Genomic DNA, 21122 nt, shown 5'->3' with positions numbered 1-21122 from the left:
TGTGGTGTCTCCTTCCTTGAGAGTCTGGCTAACTGCCACCAGCTCTGCCCATCTGTGTCAGCTGGCTTCCAAGAGGAGGATTTTGTCCTCCCACATGTCCAGTGCCAGTCCAAAGCCCCACCAGCATTGCCCTGAGCTTTGCTGCATCTTGCAGTGACTGTGGGTTGTTCTTGCTCTCTGCAGCAGTCACTGGCCAGGTGGCCTTGGAGCAGAACTACAGGGAAGTGACCATGCGAGAGGGAGATGAATTCATATTTGAGTGCAGCATGAAGGAAGGTGATATGAGCAGGTACTACATGAACTGGTACCGTCAGAGCCCACGGGGCTCTCTGGAATGGATTTACGAGGAAGAGGATGACTATGGAGCAGGTTTCAAAGACCGCTTTAAGGGAATTGTGGAGAATCCCAGGACCACACTGCAGATCCTGGCAGCAGAGCTAGGGGATGCAGCAACGTATTACTGTGGAGCAAGAATCACCATGGAGCAGCTCTGCCACAGAGTGAACCAAAAACCATCAGATGGGGAAGACAGATCTCTCAGCATTTCTTTCTGGCAGCTGCTCCCCAGGGCTCTTGTCAGGCAATGGCAGGTGCAGGAAACCTCCCTCTGGCTGGGTGGCACTAAATGGCACTGGAGGGAGGGCTGCTGGAAGGGCTGGTACCATTGATGGTGCAGGAGGATCTGTGCTGGGAACTGCAGAGGCTGAAGTTTGGGGAAGTGCAGGTTTAGTGCATGTTGCCAGGGCTCCTGTCCAACACAGCCTTATTTCAACTCTGTGCCTTTACTTGGCTCCCAGCCCTTTTTCCTCAGGGACAGTCAGCATGGCTTTGAGAAGTGGGAATTTGGCTTAGCCACATTGACAGCATTCTACAGTGAGACAAAGGGTCTTGCTAGGTGAGGAGAGAGTGGATGTTGTGCATTCTTCATTCAGTGGAGCTCCCAGCACTGCTTTCCCTGGAAACCTTCTGCACAGATCCTTTTATTATGCCCTAGAGAAAGTCTCAGTGACATGAATTGTGCAAGGGTACATATTTCTCCTCCTGGGCTGTGGGAAATGAAATTCCTGAAGGCTGATCTGGCTGCTGAAGCCTGAGGTGAATAAAGCATTCAGGACCTCAGCCTGTCCCATATCCTCTGTCACCTGGTCCCCATCCCATTCAGCACTGGGCCCACGTTTTCCCAGCCTCGTTTGTCCGTGCAGCCTCCTGGCCTGTTGTCCTGACTCCTTCCTCACTGGGGAGGAATCCTCTTCAGCTCAGCACTGCTGGGACTGAGGACCAGTGTGTCCCCTGCCGAGCTCGCAGTCCTGGGAAGGACATGGGCAGAGGGGAACAAATGCAATGAAAGGCCATAAACACAAGGGAGGGAAGAGCTGACCTATAAGGAGAGCCTGGGAGATCTGTGTGCATTTAGTATAGATGAGAAATTGCTGGCAGGAAAATTTGTCACACGAATCCCTCGCTGTCCCCCAGCACTGGCATTTGGTTTTTGCAAGGGAGAAACACACCGGGACCGGCTGCTCCTGTGGGATTGTAAATGGAGCCCCATCTCCATCTCTCCCGCCTGCCCACCCACCATTACACATATGCAGGGTCGGCCGAGCTTCCGCCACAGCCCCCCCTGCTGGCGCGGGGGAATGATCGTACTCGCCCTGCCCGGCCGGGAGCCAGCAGCGCCCCTGCTGGCTGTGCCCGGAACGGCACCAAAGGGAAAAGCGCCTGCGGCCGAGAGAGGCCGGGCCCGGGTGTCCGGTTCTGTTTGTTGCTGCTGCTGTTGTTTGCTTGGAGTGTTATACATACACATATTAGTAAAAAACTTTTATTCCTCTTCCCACATCTTTTCTTGAAAGCCCCTTTATTTCAAAGTTATATTAATATGGAGGGAAGGGGATCATATTCTCCATTCCAAGAGAGGTTCCCGCCTTCCTTGGCAGACATCTGTCTTTCAAAGTAGGACAGCCACAATCACTTATGTTAGGCAGCACTGTCAGCAGATGGAACAGCCACAGACACATTCAGTGTACATTTATTTCAGTGTCCTTAACACTGAGCGAATCCCTGAGCATCAGCCAGGCAGAGGCAAGGAGAGACACTGGCATGTAAACTTGGTTCATGTTAGAGGATCCCTGGATGCAGTTCACCCTGGGCTGTCAAGGGTAATTCCCAGCTGGAAGGTCACTTCAGCAATTTATGACCCTCCTGCGTATTCTGTTTTTAATCCGTTCCTCCCATCACCCCCAGAGTAGGCGTGCTACATCCTAGAACTCTGTTCATACGACCACTAGTACCTACAAGAAGAGAAGTAGGGGAATTAGACTGCATTGTAAGAAATGCTCTGAAAGAACACCAGAGTTACTGATTATTTTTCTGCTTTCTATCAACCTAAACTCCACCACACACTTCATAGGTGTCACATAATACTCACTTTCTCATTTACAATTCAACCTCTCTGATATTATTTGAGATCCCTCCTTGAAAGCCATGTGGTGTTTCTTTATGTGGTGCGTTTGGTCTCAAACCACTGAAGATGTCATGTGACTGCTTGTATAATCCAATATTCTGTGTAGTGGGACAGAGACACTTTTTGGTATGAAATATATCACTGTGGATTGGGCTGGGGTTACCACAATGATATAAACAGCATAGGGACCTGTACAAAAACAAAAAGAGGGAAAGAAGGTGACAAATGTTGGGAAATAAAGGAGACGTGACTCTAAGGATTAAGAAGAGAAGAACAACATTCTTCCTATATTTCCTTGTATCCTCGATACAAAAACAAGCTCATGGAGGTTCTAAAAGTTGGAAGAAAGGGGGAAGTTGAAAGTTCTATACTCAATCAAGCTTTTTGAAATCATCGAACAATTCCATTTACATTTTTTCCCTTTCCAGTTTTGCAAGTAAATCTCCCTCTGGATCCTCTCATGGACTTCCACCCAGGGATAATTAGAACGAATAGCTTTTCATCACCTGTTTACTTTTGAACATCATGAGAAAAGAGTGAGTTATTGGAATAAGCCTTAGCAGTGTGTGATAGCTAAGCTTATATTTGGACCAGGGACGACTCTCACAGTTGAACCAAGTAAGTGACATTTTTTATTCCTAAAACTCCATTTAAAATTGATGTGTGGGAGAACAAGGGAATTTAAAGGTTTGGGTTGACAGAAAGAATTTTCAGCTGCAATAATCCCTTGAATGCACTCACTCTCCAGCCGGGCTTTCAAGCCAAACCCTCAGCTTGGATCTGCTCAGCAAGCTTTCCAGGAACATCTGGGCTGATTCTGCACAGCACCATTATTCCATGATCCCCAAATACCAGCAGGGCACTGCTTAGCCTGTGATAACTTATTCCCACTTTGGGCAGCACTCTGGCCCAAATTTGCTGTGCAGTGTCCAATTCTCCAGCAGGCTTGCACTGACTGACTTGGGGCAGGAATGCAGAGCTCAGTGAGGAGCTCCCAGGATGAGGAGTTTTGAGACAGATCTGTAACTCCTGGTAGGAGAAGTTCTGGTTTGACACTGGCACCACCACACTGACAGTGTCCCCAGGTAAGGCATTCCACTGCCCTGGGGACAGAGCAGGAAGGAGGTGAAATAGCCTTGGGCTAAAATTCTCACAAGTGCCTCATATCCAAGAACTCCCAGAATGAAAGTCAATTGGCTCCCAGGTTGTGTCGGTTCTAAAAAGACCAGTGTGGAGGAGGGATTATAAGCAGCGTTACTTATTTCTGTATTTGTTTGGAGTTCTGTGATGAACAATAAAGGTGCAGGACACCCCAAGCGATTCTAGGGAAATGTGAATGTTGGGGTGGCAGAGGGGTTTTTGAAATTGATTACTGTGACCCTAAAGTATCAGGTGCATCCCTCAGGAATTGTTGCTTTGCTTTCAGAAGTCTGCATGTCTTTAAAGTGCGGCAAGAATGTCCCACGTTATTTTACACCATTAAAACCTCCTACTCTCCCTTCAGAAAGACGTGGGACTGCCTTGGGTGCTGCCTAATATCTCTCCATGTCTGTAGGATATGTTGCATGGGAATAAATGTGTATTTGGGAATAATCTTACTGCACTTCTAATTCCAAAGGGACAAAGCAATGTAAATTTACCATTCTGCAGAAAGACCTCTTCTTTCTTTGCTGTTCAATGATTTTCTTTTTCTAACAAATGACACGATACTTTCAGAGCTTCACAGAACCTCTGGAATTATGTTTGGTAGTAAAAGACATTGAACAAAAAGTATCAAAGTCCCTTTTGATTCTGCTGAAATATTAAATATGGTGAAGTCTAAGTTTCCAGGATGTGAGCAACCTCCCCCTTTTATTCAAATAAATTTGAACATAAACATAAAAGATTAATCCCTTACAGAACAAGCAGTGGTAGGAATTCATGGCTGTACTGTCAGGGAATGCAAACTAGTGGGACTCCGGTGAGCCTTCTGGGGTCAGATAAAACAGATCTTCTGCTCTCTGAACTACAGTTGCACTGTGTGCGTTATTGCTTGCTGAAGATCCTGCCCAGGGAGCTATTGCAGAGAGACAGCCTGGTTGTGTTCTGGCTGTTTGCAAAGCCTGGAGGGGAGACCACATGAAAAGCCCTTCTCAGAGAACACAGAACTCACAGGGTTGACAGGCTCTGGCCAATGCTTGGTGGAACACCTGGGAAGGCAGTGTTGGATTTCTGTTGGGTGTCTGGTGGCTGGAGGTGTGCACAGTGTATAGTTCTGCCTGTTTGATCAGGAGAGCTGACCCATGAAGTTGTGGCAGAGCACGATTTGTCTTTCACCTCAGTTCCTCAGCAGTGGCACAGGGCTGATGGGGAAAGGGTGTAAAATCAGAGCTCCTTGATCAAACTTCCATCAGTACCCTGGGATGAACAAAATGTTAGAGCTGGGGGATCTCTTGACCCACCTGCAAGGCAGACACCCTGCCAAATGAAAAGCCTCATGCACCTCTCTTTACCCAAGAGACCCCTCAGGATGCTCCTGTCAAAGCAGACATGTCCATCTTTGTGGATGTGTCAGACAGATTTTCATAAGCTGAGCCCTTTCTGGCAAGGAAGGCTGCTGGAGGATTCCCTTCAGTTCCATGGTTTTAGTCTCATCCAAATTGCTAATCGGAGTTAAATCCTGACATTGGTTTTTGAGATCACCCTTGAATCTCCACTTGTGTCCTGACCTAGAGAGAAGGATATTTTCTCTAATAAACAAATTACGGTACCAGAATTATTTGTTGGCAACTATACTATTATGACACCAATAGTTTTCATATAAGACAGCTGGTTGCAAGTTCAAGCAACCTTCTTTTGTTACTTATCTAGTGCCAAGGAATAATGTCATAAAAGACAGTAAATGAGAATGTTAAAAATTAGTCACATATGGTGTACATGTGAATTTTGGGTCACTCAGAACCCAGGCAAGCCTGCAATAAAATCAATCCTGTCCAAACCTTGCTTTTCTTTTCAGACATTTCAAACACTTCTGACCCTCAAGTCATTGTGATGAAATCAAAGAAATTGGAAGGAGGTGGCAGCTCTGGGAAAGCAGCTTGTTTGGCAAGGAACTCCACTACAAAGAACATCAGATTGGAGATGCCCTCTCAGGAGGTGGTCTATGAACAGAGCCCATCCATTTTGACGTCACAGGGGTTGTACAATGCAATTAAAGTGGTCAGGGTGACAAAAGACACAGAGGTGACCTGCATGGCCAAATTCCCCGACCGCACGATAACAGCAGAGCCAGGTACAGTTTGGGGGCACAGCTGTCACTCCTTTCTGGAGACAGTGGCCTGTGGGGCTTGGTATTCTCCTTCTGGACAGCACTGCCCTGGGCAGCCAGCAGAAATCAGAAAGACATTTGGGATTTCAGCAGGGAGAGCTGAAAGATGTTTCAAAGCATTTAAAAGAAATGGTTTTTCAACTGTGAAAATACTTTGAGATACTTTTCTGGGGAGAAGAAGAAAGACACAATCTATTTCTTTAAAATGGGAATTTCCTTATGACAGAATATTCAAGCCTATAGCAGGCAACCTCCTGCAGCACAGTCTGGAACAGTCCTTTCAATTTGAACACAAAGTTAAAGATGGGGTGTGTTGTGAGGGTTTGTTAATTTAATAAATTGTTATATTTGGCATGTTTTCTCTTTTAGTCCTCAATGTCATTCAAATAGTAAAACAAAACAATGCAGGAATTTTTCTGTCTCCTGCAACTGCATGGAGCACTTGTCTCCTCATATTAATGTCAGAATTAATCCTGACCAGCCGAGGCCCAGTCAGTACGTTCCTCTGATTTTCTATGAGAAATGTGATCTACACATTTTTATTTATTATCCTGTATAAATGGTGAATATAGTTTAAATTGCCTTTTCTTTATCATGCTACTGAAGAGGAGGCTGAAGAACCAATAACAGTATTTGGGGAAGCAAACAGCACCAGAACAGAGTTAGGGGCCAATGAGAGAGTTTGCAACAGCACAAACACCTCAGCACAAGGTGAGTTACCCAAACAGGATGTGAAGTTGCATTGCCCTCTGGGGGATAAAGGCATGGAAATGTGTTTTCTCCAGGACAGAGGACTCAGAACACAACACATTCACCAGACACTGGCTGCTGCTCCAAGGTTGCTCCCCTGTTGTTGCCATGTTCTCTCTCAGCTGTTCCTTTGCTGCTCTTCCTTTCCCTGAAACTCTCACCTGTGGATTTTCCACTTTCTGCCAAGATCACAGCACCAAAACCCAGACCATGATGTCTCCCCTCTTTTCTGGTCACGGAGCAGATGCTGGAGGGCAGAGAGTGAACATGCTGTCCATGGCTGTGCTGGGTTTGAGAGTCCTGCTGGCAAAGAGCATCGCCTTCAATGCCCTCATGAGCATCAAGTTGTTTCTTTTCTGAGGTAAGGGAGCTCACAGCTCTCAAACACTGGTTCAGAGGCCCCATTTCATTAAATGTACTTTAAACCTCCCTTTGCTCTTCCAGACATGGGGAATGAACCCAAAGAAGAGCAGGAAAGAACGTGAACCAGCAGCACAAGGGGGCTGAACAAGCAGGGCCAGAGCTGCTGACAGAGACCAGCCAGGACACAAGGCAGCACCTTCCCCTGAAGACATGCAACACTCTGCACTCCTGCCTGGCCAGCTGATTTACACTCAAGAGTTTTAATTGCTTTTGCTGTTTCCTCTCCTCTGAACACTGAGGAGAGTGGATTTATCCTCATCCTCAGTAGATCTCCCCACTCTTCTGCCATTTGCACACCAGTGTCCAGCCTGCTTCAGTAGCTTTGAAAACTCCAGTGCTCACTGCAGATAGATGGCCTTTGAAAAGCACCTTTCCCAGGCATGTTGTGTTACTGCCTGTGGAACTGGAGCAGCACTGCTGAGGGAATTCCAGCCCAGGAGCTGCCATTTGTAGCTTAGGGTTTTAGATAATTTCAATACTCAAAGTGTGTATTGCAGATAAGAAGAGCTGCGCAGAATCTGAAATGATTTCATTCAACTAGATAATGTTCATTTCTTGATTAAACCTGTATTTCTTCTGCCAAATTTCTTGCATGTGCATTTTAGGTTCCTGTAATAGTGACAAAAATAAAGTTGTGCGAGCACAAAATGCTGTGGGGTTTCTGTGCTTTTTCTTCTGGCACTAGGATGGAACTTGCTGAAATCTAACTACCCTAAAAGGCCACTGGGGTCAGAAACACAGCTTTGATATTGCAGATTTCCTGTTGGCTGAATTTGTCTTTTGCAGACTTTGTGCAGGGAAATGTCTCTGGCACATTCAGGAGCCTCAGTGAGGAGAGTCCTTGCTGAAGGCACGAGGGAGGAAAATGCTCCTGTCAGCAGAGAAGAAACCCTGCTGCTGTTTTGCATTCAGGGACAGGAGGAAGGGGCCACCAGAAAATCATTTGGGGTGGTTTGATGGAGTGATAGTTTCCATAGCAACTTGGCTCTTGCCTAACAGAGCCCAGCCCACACCTTCCCCAGCTCATGCCCCTCTCACAGGCTACAGGCAGGATGCTGTGGTCACCATTTCTGACTCAGTCACACCAGGCAGCATGAACCCTCCCCTGCTTTTGAAAACACAAGGTAACCACATCCTGAAGGGGAGAGAAGGCTTTGGTGCCCCTGCCTGAGCTCCTGCAGCCCTCGAGAGAGCCTCTGCACAGGCCACAGCAAGGGCTGCTGCACTGAGCTTGCTCAGCTCACACCCTCAGGCATGGAGTGCTGGAACAGTCCTTTGAAAAGAAATTTCAGTTCCTTTTCCCCTGGGCAAAGGTGAGCAAAACTCCTGACTAAAAGTATATAAAGAAATTTCAGCAGACATGTAAAACATCTCAGCAGACTGGGAGCACCACAGAAGATACACAAAAGATAATGAGCATTAATGAACATCAGCTCCAAACATCAGCCCTGGCATGGTCAGAGACACCTGGTCTGGGAAAAGGTCGAGGAGAGAACCAAGACTGAGAACTAAAATAACATCAAACATGTAGTGATCAATAAAACGCCAAACACTACAAACTGTGGAACTTGGCAGCAATGAGCATTGAACTAATGAATTTCCCTGGGTTTTGACTGGAGAAGCACAAGAAAACTCCAGTGAAAACATTGTGGGATAGAAGGATTTTCTCTGCACAACCTGATCAATGTGTGGATGAAATTATTTCACTTCCACCTCCTCGCCAGAATAAAGTAATGACTTGAATCTCTAACATGCAGTGTGGTAGCTGACATCTGTCCTGCTGATCAAGTCAAAATGGTGAGAGCTCTCTCCAGTGGCAGACAACATTAAAAGCATGCTGAAAGAATAAAGCTTTCTCCAAGAGGTTACATGGGAAAACACAGTGAAGAACACCATGAGAATGGGCAACACTAAGCATGTTTTTGTACCACTGAAACCTCCAGTTTTCTTATATCACATTAAAAATGCAATGTAATAATCATATTACACCATCTGCTAGTTATAATCTGACCTATCTCTTATGTGCCACAAAATCCTATAAACTTCCTGACAAAATTAGATCTAACACCAACAGAAACTCAAAAGGTGTATGGTTAATTACCTGACTGTAAGGCAAGTTCTCTTTCTCTCTTTGCCTTATATTTCAGTCAGCAGATATGGTCTGAACTGAAGTAATAGGAACCTGATCTTCCCCCTGCAAAACTATTCAGGACTGGCGAGTGCAAAGCTCCTGGGAATGTCTGTCTTTCCAAAGGAAAGCTTTGAAAATAGATACAATAGATGTCAAATCTGGGATTTCTGTAGATGAGGGTCTTTGTTGATTCCTGTCTATGCCAAAGCCTCTGACAACCAGGGAAATTACGCTTTCGTGACCTGTACTGAAACATAACCTGCAACTAGACAGAGTAGAGACACCCGAGCCCTCATTAAGTGGACACCTCTAACAGGCACTGTGCACACATGGTTTTATTTTGATGACAAATACTCTCTGGCCATGGGGTTCGACCTGCCTAGGAGCACTGCTAGATCATCCCAAGTATCTCTCTCTAACACTTCATATGAACCACCTCCAGAGGCTGATAGTTTCCATCCTCTCCCCAGTCCCCTTCTCAGTGCCTACAGCCCTGCACAATATCATCATGGGAAGCTCATATGGGCACATCCACAGGGTTAGGTTCCACAGTCACAGGAACAGCCCCAGCAGCATTGGCACCAGTGGCTCCATACCTGATACAACTAATGCTGAGATCAGATTGGTCTGCAGCCCACTCGGGGCAGATCTGTTCTTATCTCAACCCTTCATGCCCCACACTGGATGCCAAGGGAGGCTGTTGGGGTTTAGGAATGGAATTTCCCAATTTAGAGTTCCCACTGAGCCACAAATCAAGCCTGAGGCTCTTTCCCAGGATCACACAAAGTGTGAGTATGGAGAGGGCTTCACAGAAAGATGGGGACCAGGCAGGGTGAGAGACAGCCAGGAGGGCAGCAGGAGCTTCAAGCTGTGCTCCTGGTGCCCCACCTCTCCCCCTGAGTGCTGTCACAGGCAGAGGGAGGGACCAGCAGGGCCTGGGCCTGAGAGCAGTGGCAGAGGCCCAGGCAGGGCAGGTGTGGGCAGAGCTGTTGTGCAGGCGCAGAGAAGCTGCAGAGAGGCCACTGAGAGCGGGCCTGGCCATGTGGAGTGCCCTGTGCGTGGGCTTCTTGCCCATTGTAGGTAAGTGCAGGCAAGGGCTGCTGGCCCCAGGAGCTGAGCGTGGGCCTGGGCTCTGCAGGGCTCTGGGCAGCCGTGCTGAGCGCTTGCAGCCGCAGCTGTGCCCCGGCTCCAGCTGCCCAGCCATGCCTGTGGAGCACGGGGAGAGCAGCCCTGCTCCTCTGGTGCCTCTGAGCTGGGCACCTCCGTGCCAGCTGCCTGCTCTGCAGCCTGGGCACACGCAGGGCACCTCCCTGCTGCACTCAGATCTCGGGGCCCAGCGCTTGGCCCTGGCACTGGACACTGCTCCTGGGGCACTGCGGCCCCTCTGGCACAGAGCAGCTGGGCCATGGCAGCACAGGGCACAGCCCCACTGCCTGCGACAGCCCTTTGGCTTTGCTCTGCTCACCCACAGCAGCTTCAGGGACAGGACAGTGGGTGCCTCACCATCCTGTCTTGGCCAGCACAAAGGGATTTATTGCCCCATTGTGTGAAGCCTTCCTGCCTCTTTGAAGAAAATCAGAAAAAGCTTCCTGTCAGACTGGGTAAAGGATGGAGGAAAATGTGGTGTCTCCATCCTTGTGAGCCTTGCAGCTCTGCCCATCTGTGTCAGCTGGCTTCCAAGAGGAGGATTTTGTCCTCCCACAGGTCCAGTGCCACTCCAAATCCCCACTAGCATTGCTCTGACCTTTGCTGAATCTTGCAGTGACTGTGGCTCATTCTTGCTCTCTGCAGCAGTCACTGGCCAGATGGCCTCGGAGCAGCAGCCCAGGGAAGTGACCATTCGAGAGGGAGATGAATTCACCTTTCAGTGCAGCATGAAGGGAGATCGTATGAGTAACTACATCCTGTACTGGTACCGTCAGGGCCCACGGGGCTCTCTGGAATGGATTTACGAGAGCTTTGCTGGTACCTATGGAGATGGTTTCCAAGATCGCTTTAAGGGAAGAGTGCAGAGCTCCAAGAACAGCTTCACACTGCAGCTCCTGGCAGCAGAGCTAGGGGATGCAGCAATGTATTACTGTGGAGCAGCACCACCCTGGAGCAGCTCTGCAGCCGAGTGAACCAAAAACCAACAAAGCGGGAAGACAGATCTTTCGGGCCGCTGCTGCCCAGGGCTCTTGTCAGGCAATGGCAGGTGCAGGAAACGTCCCTCTGGCTGGGTGGCACTAAAAGGCACTGGAGGGAGGGCTGCTGGGAGGGCTGGTGCCATTGATAGTGCAGGTGGATCTGTGCTGGGAACTGCAGAGGCTGCAGTTTGGGGAAGTGCGCGTTTAGTGCACATTGCCAGGGCTCCTGTCCAACACAGACTCATTTCTCCTCTGCCGCTTTCCGCGGCTCTCAGCCGTTTTACCTTTTAACGTGTCTGGACTAGAGATACCCCAGCCCTAGTTAAGTGGACACCTCTTACAGGCACTGTGCACACACAGTATTATTTTGGTGGATAACAGATTGTCTAGCCAGGGCAGTACATGGGAGCACTACTAGATCATCCCTGGGACACTATCTTTCTCTAACCCTTCAGAGGAGCCACCTCCAGAGGCTGAGAGTTTCTGTCTTCCTCCCCAATCCCCTTCTCAGTGCCCACAGCCCTGCACAATATCATCATGGGAAGCTCATATGGGAACATCCACAGGGTTAGGTCCCACAGTCACAGGAACAGCCCCAGCAACATTGGCACCAATGGCTCCATACCTGATACAACTAATGCTGAGATCAGATTGGTCTGCAGCCCACTCGGGGCAGATCTGTTCTTATCTCAACCCTTCATGCCCCACACTGGATGCCAAGGGAGGCTGTTGGGGTTTAGGAATGGAATTTCCCAATTTAGAGTTCCCACTGAGCCACTCCAAATCAAGCCTGAGGCTCTTTCACAGGATCACACAAAGTGTGACTGTGGCAGGAGTTTCATAGAAAGATGGGGACCAGGCAGGGTGAGAGACAGCCAGGAGGGCAGCAAGAGCTTCAAGCTGTGCTCCTGGTGCCCCACCTCTCCCCATGAGTGCTGTCACAGGCAGAGGGAGGGACCAGCAGGGCCTGGGCCTGAGAGCAGTGGCAGAGGCCCAGGCAGGGCAGGTGTGGGCAGAGCTGTTGTGCAGGCGCAGAGAAGCTGCAGAGAGGCCACTGAGAGCGGGCCTGGCCATGTGGAGTGCCCTGTGCATGGGCTTCTTGCCCATTGTAGGTAAGTGCAGGCAAGGGCTGCTGGCCCCAGGAGCTGAGCGTGGGCCTGGGCTCTGCAGGGCTCTGGGCAGCCGTGCTGAGCGCTTGCAGCCGCAGCTGTGCCCCGGCTCCAGCTGCCCAGCCATGCCTGTGGAGCACGGGGAGAGCAGCCCTGCTCCTCTGGTGCCTCTGAGCTGGGCACCTCCGTGCCAGCTGCCTGCTCTGCAGCCTGGGCACACGCAGGGCACCTCCCTGCTGCACTCAGATCTCGGGGCCCAGCGCTTGGCCCTGGCACTGGACACTGCTCCTGGGGCACTGCGGCCCCTCTGGCACAGAGCAGCTGGGCCATGGCAGCACAGGGCACAGCCCCACTGCCTGCGACAGCCCTTTGGCTTTGCTCTGCTCACCCAGAGCAGCTTCAGGGACAGGACAGTGGGTGCCTCACCATCCTGTCTTAGCAAGGACAAAGGGATTTATTGCCCCATGGTGTATATCCTTCTAGCTTCTTTGGGAAAAATGAGAAAATGCTTCCTGTCGGACTGGGGAAAAGGATGGAGGGAAATGTGTTCTCTCCTTCCTTGTGAGCCTTGCTAGCTACCACCAGCTCTGCCCATCTGTGTCAGCTGGCTTCCAAGAGGAGGATTTTGTCCTCCCACAGGTCCAGTGCCAGTCCAAAGCCCCACAGGCATTGCTCTGACCTTTGCTGCATCTTGCAGTGACTGTGGCTCGTTCTTGCTCTCTGCAGCAGTCACTGGCCAGGTGGCCTTGGAGCAGCAGCCCAGGGAAGTGACCGTGCGAGAGGGAGATGAATTCACCTTTCAGTGCAGCATGAAGGGAGACTCTATGAGCAACTACTACATGTACTGGTACCGTCAGGGCCCACGGGGCTCTTTGGAATGGATTTATGTAGACGGTGCAGATACCTATGGAGAAGGTTTCCAAGATCGCTTTAAGGGAAGTTGGGACAGTTCCCGGACCACGCTGCAGCTCTTGACAGCAAGCCCAGGCGACGCAGCAATATATTACTGTGGAGCAAGACCCACCCTGGAGTAGGTCTGCAGCAGAGTGAACCAAAAACCAGCAGATGGGGAAGACAGATCTCTCAGCATTTCTTTCCTGCAGCTGCTCTCCAGGGCTCTTGTCAGGCAATGGCAGGTGCAGGAAATGTCCCTCTGGCTGGGTGGCACTAAAAGACACTGGAGGGAGGGCTGCTGGAAGGGCTGGTGCCATAGATGGTGCAGGAGGATCTGTGCTGGGACCTGCAGAGGCTGAAGTTTGGGGAAGTGCAGGTTTAGTTCACCTTGCCAGGGCTCCTGTCCAGCACAGCCTCATTTCTCCTCTGCACCTCTCCTTGGATGTCAGCCATTTTACCTTTTTACATGTCTGGAGTAGAGACACCCCAGCTCTCATTAAGTGGACACCTCTAACAGGCATTGTGCACGCACAGTTTAACTCTGGTGATGAGCAGAGTGTCTGGCCATGGGATTTCAACTGCCTGCGACCTCTACTAGATCATTCTTGAGTCAATATCTTTTTCTAACACTTGACTGCAGCCACCTCCAGACGCTGAGAGTTTCTGTCCTCTCCCCAATCCCCTTCTCAGTGCCCACAGCCCTGCACAATATCATCATGGGAAGCTCATATGGGAACATCCACAGGGTTAGGACCCACAGTCACAGGAACAGCCCCAGCAGCATTGGCACCAGTGGCTCCATACCTGATACAGCTAATGCTGAGATCAGATTGGTCTGCAGCCCACTCTGGGCAGATCTGTTCTTATCTCAACCCTTCATGCCCAATACTGGATGCCATTGAGACTGTTGGGGTTTAGGAATGGAATTTCCCAATTTAGAGTTCCCATTGAGCCACTCCAAATCAAGCCTGAGGCTCTTTAACAGGATCACACAAAGTGTGACTGTGGAGAGGGCTTCACAGAAAGATGGGGACCAGGCAGGGTGAGAGACAGCCAGGAGGGCAGCAAGAGCTTCAAGCTGTGCTCCTGGTGCCCCACCTCTCCCCCTGAGTGTTGTCACAGGCAGAGGGAGGGACCAGCAGGGCCTGGGCCTGAGAGCAGTGGCAGAGGCCCAGGCAGGGCAGGTGTGGGCAGAGCTGTTGTGCAGGCGCAGAGAAGCTGCAGAGAGGCCACAGAGAGCGGGCCTGGCCATGTGGAGTGCCCTGTGCGTGGGCTTCTTGCCCATTGTAGGTAAGTGCAGGCAAGGGCTGCTGGCCCCAGGAGCTGAGCGTGGGCCTGGGCTCTGCAGGGCTCTGGGCAGCTGTGCTGAGCGCTTGCAGCCGCAGCTGTGCTCCGGCTCCAGCTGCCCAGCCATGCCTGTGGAGCACGGGGAGAGCAGCCCTGCTTCTCTGGTGCCTCTGAGCTGGGCACCTCCGTGCCAGCTGCCTGCTCTGCAGCCTGGGCACACGCAGGGCACCTCCCTGCTGCACTCAGATCTCGGGGCCCAGCGCTTTGCCCTGGCGCTGGACACTGCTCCTGGGGCACTGCGGCCCCTCTGGCACAGAGCAGCTGGGCCATGGCAGCACAGGGCACAGCCCCACTGCCTGCGACAGCCCTTTGGCTTTGCTCTGCTCACCCAGAGCAGCTTCAGGGACAGGACAGTGGGTGCCCCACCATCCTGTGTTGGCAAAAACAAAGGGATTTATTGCCCCATTGTGTAAATCCTTCCTGCCTCTTTGAAGAAAATCAGAAAAAGCTTCCTGTCAGACTGGGTAAAGGATGGAGGAAAATGCGGTGTCTCTATCCTTGTGAGCCTTGCAGCTCTGCCCATCTGTGTCAGCTGGCTTCCAAGAGGAGGATTTTGTCCTCCCACAGGTCCAGTGCCACTCCAAAGCCCCAGCAGCATTGCCCTGAGCTTTGCTGAATCTTGCAGTGACTGTGGCTCGTTCTTGCTCTCTGCAGCAGTCACTGGCCAGGTGGCCTTGGAGCAGAACTCCAGGGCTGTGTCCGTGCGAGAGGGAGATGAATTCACCTTTCAGTGCAGCATGAAGGGAGACTCTATGAGCAACTATTACATGCACTGGTACCGTCAGGGCCCACGGGGCTCTCTGGAATGGATTTGCACGGAAAGGTATTCCTACGGAGAAGGTTTCCAAGATCGCTTTAAGGCAAGAAAGGACAGCTCCCAAAACAGCTACACACTGCAGATGCTGGCAGTAGAACAAGGAGATGAAGCAATGTATTACTGTGGAGCAAGAATCACCATGGAGCAGCTCTGCAGCAGAGTGAACCAAAAACCAGCAGATGGGGAAGACAGATCTCTCAGCATTTCTTTCTGGCAGCTGCTCTCCAGGGCTCTTGTCAGGCAATGGCGGGTGCAGGAAACGTCCCTCTGGCTGGGTGGCACTAAAAGGCACTGGAGGGAGGGCTGCTGGAAGGGCTGGTACCATTGATGGTGCAGGAGGATCTGTGCTGGGAACTGCAGAGGCTGCAGTTTGGGGAAGTGCAGGTTTACTGCACCTTGCCAGGGCTCCTGTCCAGCATAGTCTCATTTCTGCTCTGTTTCTTGCCTTGGTTCTCAGCCCTTTTTCCTCAGGGACAGTCAGCATGGTTTGAGAAGTGGGAATTGGGCTTAGCCACATTGACAGAATTCTACAATGAGACAAAGGGTCTTGATGAGTGAGGAAACACTGGATGTTGTGCATTCTTGATTCAGTTGAGCTCCCAGCTCTGACTTCCATGGAAACCTTCTGCACAAATCCTTTTATTATGGCAGTGGTTGAATGACATGGATTGTGTACGGGTACATATTGCTCCTCCTGGCCTCTCCTCCTGAGCTGCGGGAAATGAAATTCCCGAAGGCTGATCTGGCTGCTGAAGCCTGAGGTGAATAAAGCATTCAGGACCTCAGCCCTGTCCCATATCCTCTGTCACCTGGTCCCCATCCCATTCAGCACCGGGCCCACGTTTTCCCAGCCTCGTTTGTCCATGCAGCCTCCTGGCACGTTGTCCTGACTCCTTGCTCACTGGGGAGGAATCCTCTTCAGCTCAGCACTGCTGGGACTGGGGACCAATGTGTGTCCCCTGCTGGGCTCCCAAGCCTGGGAAGGACATGGACAGAGGGGAACAAATGCAGTAAAGGGCCATGAACACAAGGGAGGGAACAGCTGACATATAAGGAGAGCCTGGGAGATCTGGGTTGTTTCAGCGTCGAGAAGAAAATGTTGAGGGGGATCTGGCATTGAGTTGAAATACCTGAGACTCTGTAAGTTCCATTCTTGAGGACATTCAAGGACAAGGCTGTGGGCACCTCCTGCCCCTGTCCCATCATGCAGCTCAGCCCCACACAGCTGCTCACTCAGTCCCCCGCACTTCTGTGGGGGAGAGGAACAAAAGGGTGGAGTGAGAAAATGTGTGTTTTGACAGAAAGAGAGTTGAGAAATCATGGCAAAACCAACATGCAAAAACCAAACAACATCTAGAATTAATTCCTGACGTCCCACGGCACAGTGGAGCCACAGTGCTGGTTCCTCTTCTGCTCCTCTTTGCTTATGCCCATTCTGCTCTCCAGAAAGAACAGCATCAGGTCTGATGACCACACAGAGTCCTTATGAGGGAGCTTGGCAGCCTGTAACTGTGTCTGCAGCCTTACAGAACAACAACACACCCGAGGTTCTGATAGGACACACGCCACTGAAACAGGAAAGAACACAAATACAGAAAACAAACCCATGCAGAATAGCTCTCCTCATTCCTCTGCATGCCTCTCGTTTCCCCAGCCCAAATTTCCTTGGTATCATTTGCAGGTTTCCCTGGTTCCTTTTCAGCTTTGAAACTTGCAGGCTGAAGAGGACACAGGGTTGTCCTCAACACTCCTGTAACACAATTATTTCTGGAAGTCCTCAGTGACAAAATCTGTGAATGTCAAGAGCTAACTGCAATACTCTCCTGCTTAGAAGAAAGAGCAGTGACTGAGACTGGCAGCTCTGACCTCAGGGCTGGTTTGTCCTGATCATCCAACTCCAGGCAGCTCTTCCCAGCTCAGAATACCCCATAACAAGGGAAAATTGGTAGATGATTTAAAATTCAATAAAACCAGAGACTGAACTATGTCCAGTAGTGGAATCAGTCTGAATTCCAGAGAAATTCCAGCCTCTTCATGGGGCCTGAGTTTCAAAGAATGACCTTTCCTGCACTACTGACCACTCGTCTGCACCACCTGCATGACACCAGGGTGGGGGGATCCAGCACAGGACAAGCGCTCAGGGATGATGCGAGCAAGAATCACTGGTCAGATGTGACCTGCTTTTCTCTGCAGCAGGATTTGCCATGGATTAGGTGAGAGCACAGTCGTGTGCTTAGCTAAAGTATAAAAGAATAAATTCCTTTCCTGACTGTATGCTCAGCATCCTTGTGTCCATGCTCAGGTGAAAAACAACTCACACGACAAACTGGGGAGTCAGGATGTGTCCCCAGTAGCCGAGCGTGGCTTCAGCAGTGTGGAGGAGAGAGGAGCCATCGCCTCCCTCAGCTGCGGGCAGCATTTTGCCCACGGCAGCCCCGGATGCCAGTGACCTTCTGTGGAACACAGAGGGCGAATTTCTGGGCGCGTTGCCCGCGGGTCCCTTCGGCAGAAGGCGCTGTCCAAGCGCTCAGCGCTGCTTTGCATGCGCGGCCCGGGCGCGGCCGGCGCTGCCTGTCCCGCCCGGCGGGGCCGCGGCCCCGGGGCCCGGGCCGGGTGTGTCGGGGCGGGCAGAGGCGCCGGCGCTGCCCCGGCCGGGCGGGGCCGGGCGAGAGCGGCCCGAGCGCGGCTCCGCTCGGCTCCTGTGCGGCTGCCGCGGCGCCCGCAGCGATGGTGGCCGGGCCGGGGCCGGGGCTGCTGGCCTTGGCCTTGGCCTTGTGGCCGGCAGGTGAGAGCCGGGCGGGGAGGGCAGCGAGCCCGGCCGGGGGAACGAGGGACAGCGACAGCGACAGGCAGCGACAGGAGCAGGAACAGAGACAGGAACAAGGGCAGAGGCTGGGGAAAGGACAGGAGCAGAGGCAGGGCAGGGAAGACGGGCAAAGGCCGGGGCAGACCCAGGGACAGGGGCTGTGGGCTGGTGGATGTGGCTGTGCCGGGCCGGGGGCACCGGGACACCGGGACAGCGGCCTCGGTCCGCGGGCGCGCCCTGCCCGATCCCTGCGCTCTCCCTCCGCAGGGCTCTGGGCACAGCCGAGGCTGCAGGAGGCCGGCGGAGGGCAGCGAGCTCCCGGGGACTCCGTCACCCTCTCCTGCCGCGGATCCGGATACCCGTTTAGGAGTCATGGAATTTATTGGTACCGTCAGTCACCCGGAGGAAGCCTGGCGTGGGTGTCCTTTATTGGTTCTGATCCCAGAGTTCTATATTTTGACCAGTCAGTGCAGGAGCGCACCAAGATGTCCCGGGCCAATTCCCGGTCCGAGGTTTATCTCTCCCTGCTGACCCTGCAGCCCCGCGACTCTGCCCGGTACTTCTGCGCTGTTCACACGGGGACAGGAAACCCAGCTGGGCTTTAACATAAACCTGCTGGGGCCTGGCTCAGCACCCACGAAATTTGGAGATGGTGAATTCCAAAGTGGTTCAGGACTGTTCCTAAGAAATCAGGAGCCATCCCCACGCAGCACCAGTGATCCTGGCCTTTCATCAAGAGCTCCTTTCCCAGCAGTGAAACTTTCCTTCTCCTGAGTCCCAATTGCAACGTTCTACTCTGTAGAGGGGTTGAAGGTTTTTCTGTCCTGCAGTCAGCCTGGTGACTGTCTGGCTGCACTCTCACTCAGGCTTCCTTGGTCCCCTTCTTAAGTGGAACATGCAAAGCACCTGCAGAGTCCTGGGCTGCCTTTGCTGCTGGGCAGGGGTCCAGGAGGGCTTAGAGAGGAAGAGGCAGCTGGAGAACTGTCATCACTGAGGAGCCAGGAGGGTGCAGGGCCAGAGTGCAGGGAGGAGGGTGAGGAGCACTTTGGATAAGGGGAGCCCTGGCCAAGCTGAGCTGAGATCCTGGGGTGTGCCATGTGGGAGCAGCAGCCCAGCAGAGCCAGGGCCAGGGGAAGGACAAGCTGACAGCCCCCCTGGTCACCTCCGAAGTCCCAGAGCCTGCGAGTCTCTCTGAGAGAAAGGCCAGGGCTGGCCCCTCAGAACCATGTTACCCTTAGCCCACCACAGCATGTCTGCCCAACAAATGGTCTGTTACTGCACTACGCAGGGTGAGAGACACCCCGGAGGGCAGCAAGAGCTTCAAGCTGTGCTCCTGGTGCCCCACCTCTCCCCCTGAGCGTTGTCACAGGCAGAGGGAGGGACCAGCAGGGCCTGGGCCTGAGAGCAGTGCCAGAGGCCCAGGCAGGGCAGGTGTGGGCAGAGCTGTTGTGCAGGCGCAGAGAAGCTGCAGAGAGGCCACAGAGAGCGGGCCTGGCCATGTGGAGTGCCCTGTGCGTGGGCTTCTTGCCCATTGTAGGTAAGTGCAGGCAAGGGCTGCTGGCCCCAGGAGCTGAGCGTGGGCCTGGGCTCTGCAGGGCTCTGGGCAGCCGTGCTGAGCGCTTGCAGCCGCAGCTGTGCCCCGGCTCCAGCTGCCCAGCCATGCCTGTGGAGCACGGGGAGAGCAGCCCTGCTCCTCTGGTGCCTCTGAGCTGGGCCCCTCCGTGCCAGCTGCCTGCTCTGCAGCCTGGGCACACGCAGGGCACCTCCCTGCTGCACTCAGATCTCGGGGCCCAGCGCTTGGCCCTGGCACTGGACACTGCTCCTGGGGCACTGCGGCCCCTCTGGCACAGAGCAGCTGGGCCATGGCAGCACAGGGCACAGCCCCACTGCCTGCGACAGCCCTTTGGCTTTGCTCTGCTCACCCACAGCAGCTTCAGGGACAGGACAGTGGGTGCCTCACCATCCTGTCTTGGCCAGCACAAAGGGATTTATTGCCCCATTGTGTGAAGCCTTCCTGCCTCTTTGAAGAAAATCAGAAAAAGCTTCCTGTCAGACTGGGTAAAGGATGGAGGAAAATGTGGTGTCTCCATCCTTGTGAGCCTTGCAGCTCTGCCCATCTGTGTCAGCTGGCTTCCAAGAGGAGGATTTTGTCCTCCCACAGGTCCAGTGCCACTCCAAATCCCCACTAGCATTGCTCTGACCTTTGCTGAATCTTGCAGTGACTGTGGCTCATTCTTGCTCTCTGCAGCAGTCACTGGCCAGATGGCCTCGGAGCAGAACTCCAGGGCTGTGTCCGTGCGAGAGGGAGATGAATTCATCTTTGAGTGCAGCATGAAGGGAGCCTCTATGAGCAACTATTACATGCACTGGTATCGTCAGGGCCCACGGGGCTCTCTGGAATGGATTTTCACGGAGAGGTATTCCTACGGAGAAGATTTCCAAGATCACTTTAAGGCAAGAAAGGACAGCACCCAAAACAGCTACACACTGCAGATCCTGGCAGTAGATCAAGGAGATGCAGCAACGTATTACTGTGGAGCAGAACCACCCTGGAGCAGCTCTGCAGCAGAGTGAACCAAAAACCTCTAGATGGGGAAGACAGATCTCCCAGCATTTCTTTCTGGCAGCAGCACAGCCTCATTTCTCCTCTGTGCCTTGCCTTGGTTCCCAGCCCTTTTTCCTCAGGGACAGTGAGCATGGTTTGAGAAGTGGGAATTGGGCTTAGCCACATTGACAGCATTCTACAGTGAGACAACGGGTCTTGCTGGGTGAGAAGGGAGTGGATGTTGTGCATTCTTCATTCAGTTGAGCTCCCAGCACTGACTTCCCTGGAAACCTTCTGCACAAATCTTTTCATTGTGGCCATGGTTCAATGACATGGATTGTGTACGGGTACATATTCCTCTTCCTGGGCAGTGGAAAATGAAATTCCTGAAGGCTGATCTGGCTGC

The 21122-nt window shown here is 52.2% G+C and overlaps 1 protein-coding gene and 1 pseudogene across 1 annotated transcript in view; both read left to right on the top strand.

Annotated features, from left to right (window-relative positions):
- Window positions 1-21122, top strand: part of LOC128940156 (M1-specific T cell receptor alpha chain-like) — a 272849-nt gene that overhangs the window by 108264 nt on the left and 143463 nt on the right. The gene's annotated exons all lie outside the window — the stretch shown is intronic.
- On the top strand, window positions 2987-7184 carry LOC128940158 (T cell receptor delta constant-like; annotated as a pseudogene).

The sequence above is a fragment of the Melozone crissalis genome, unplaced genomic scaffold (assembly GCF_028551555.1).
Source record: "Melozone crissalis strain CALT ecotype California unplaced genomic scaffold, PUWL_Pcris_2 ptg000032l_1, whole genome shotgun sequence".
In the NCBI taxonomy this organism is placed as follows: domain Eukaryota; kingdom Metazoa; phylum Chordata; class Aves; order Passeriformes; family Passerellidae; genus Melozone; species Melozone crissalis.
The sequence above is the reverse complement of the archived record's forward strand: the minus strand, read 5'-3'. Positions and strand labels throughout refer to the sequence as shown.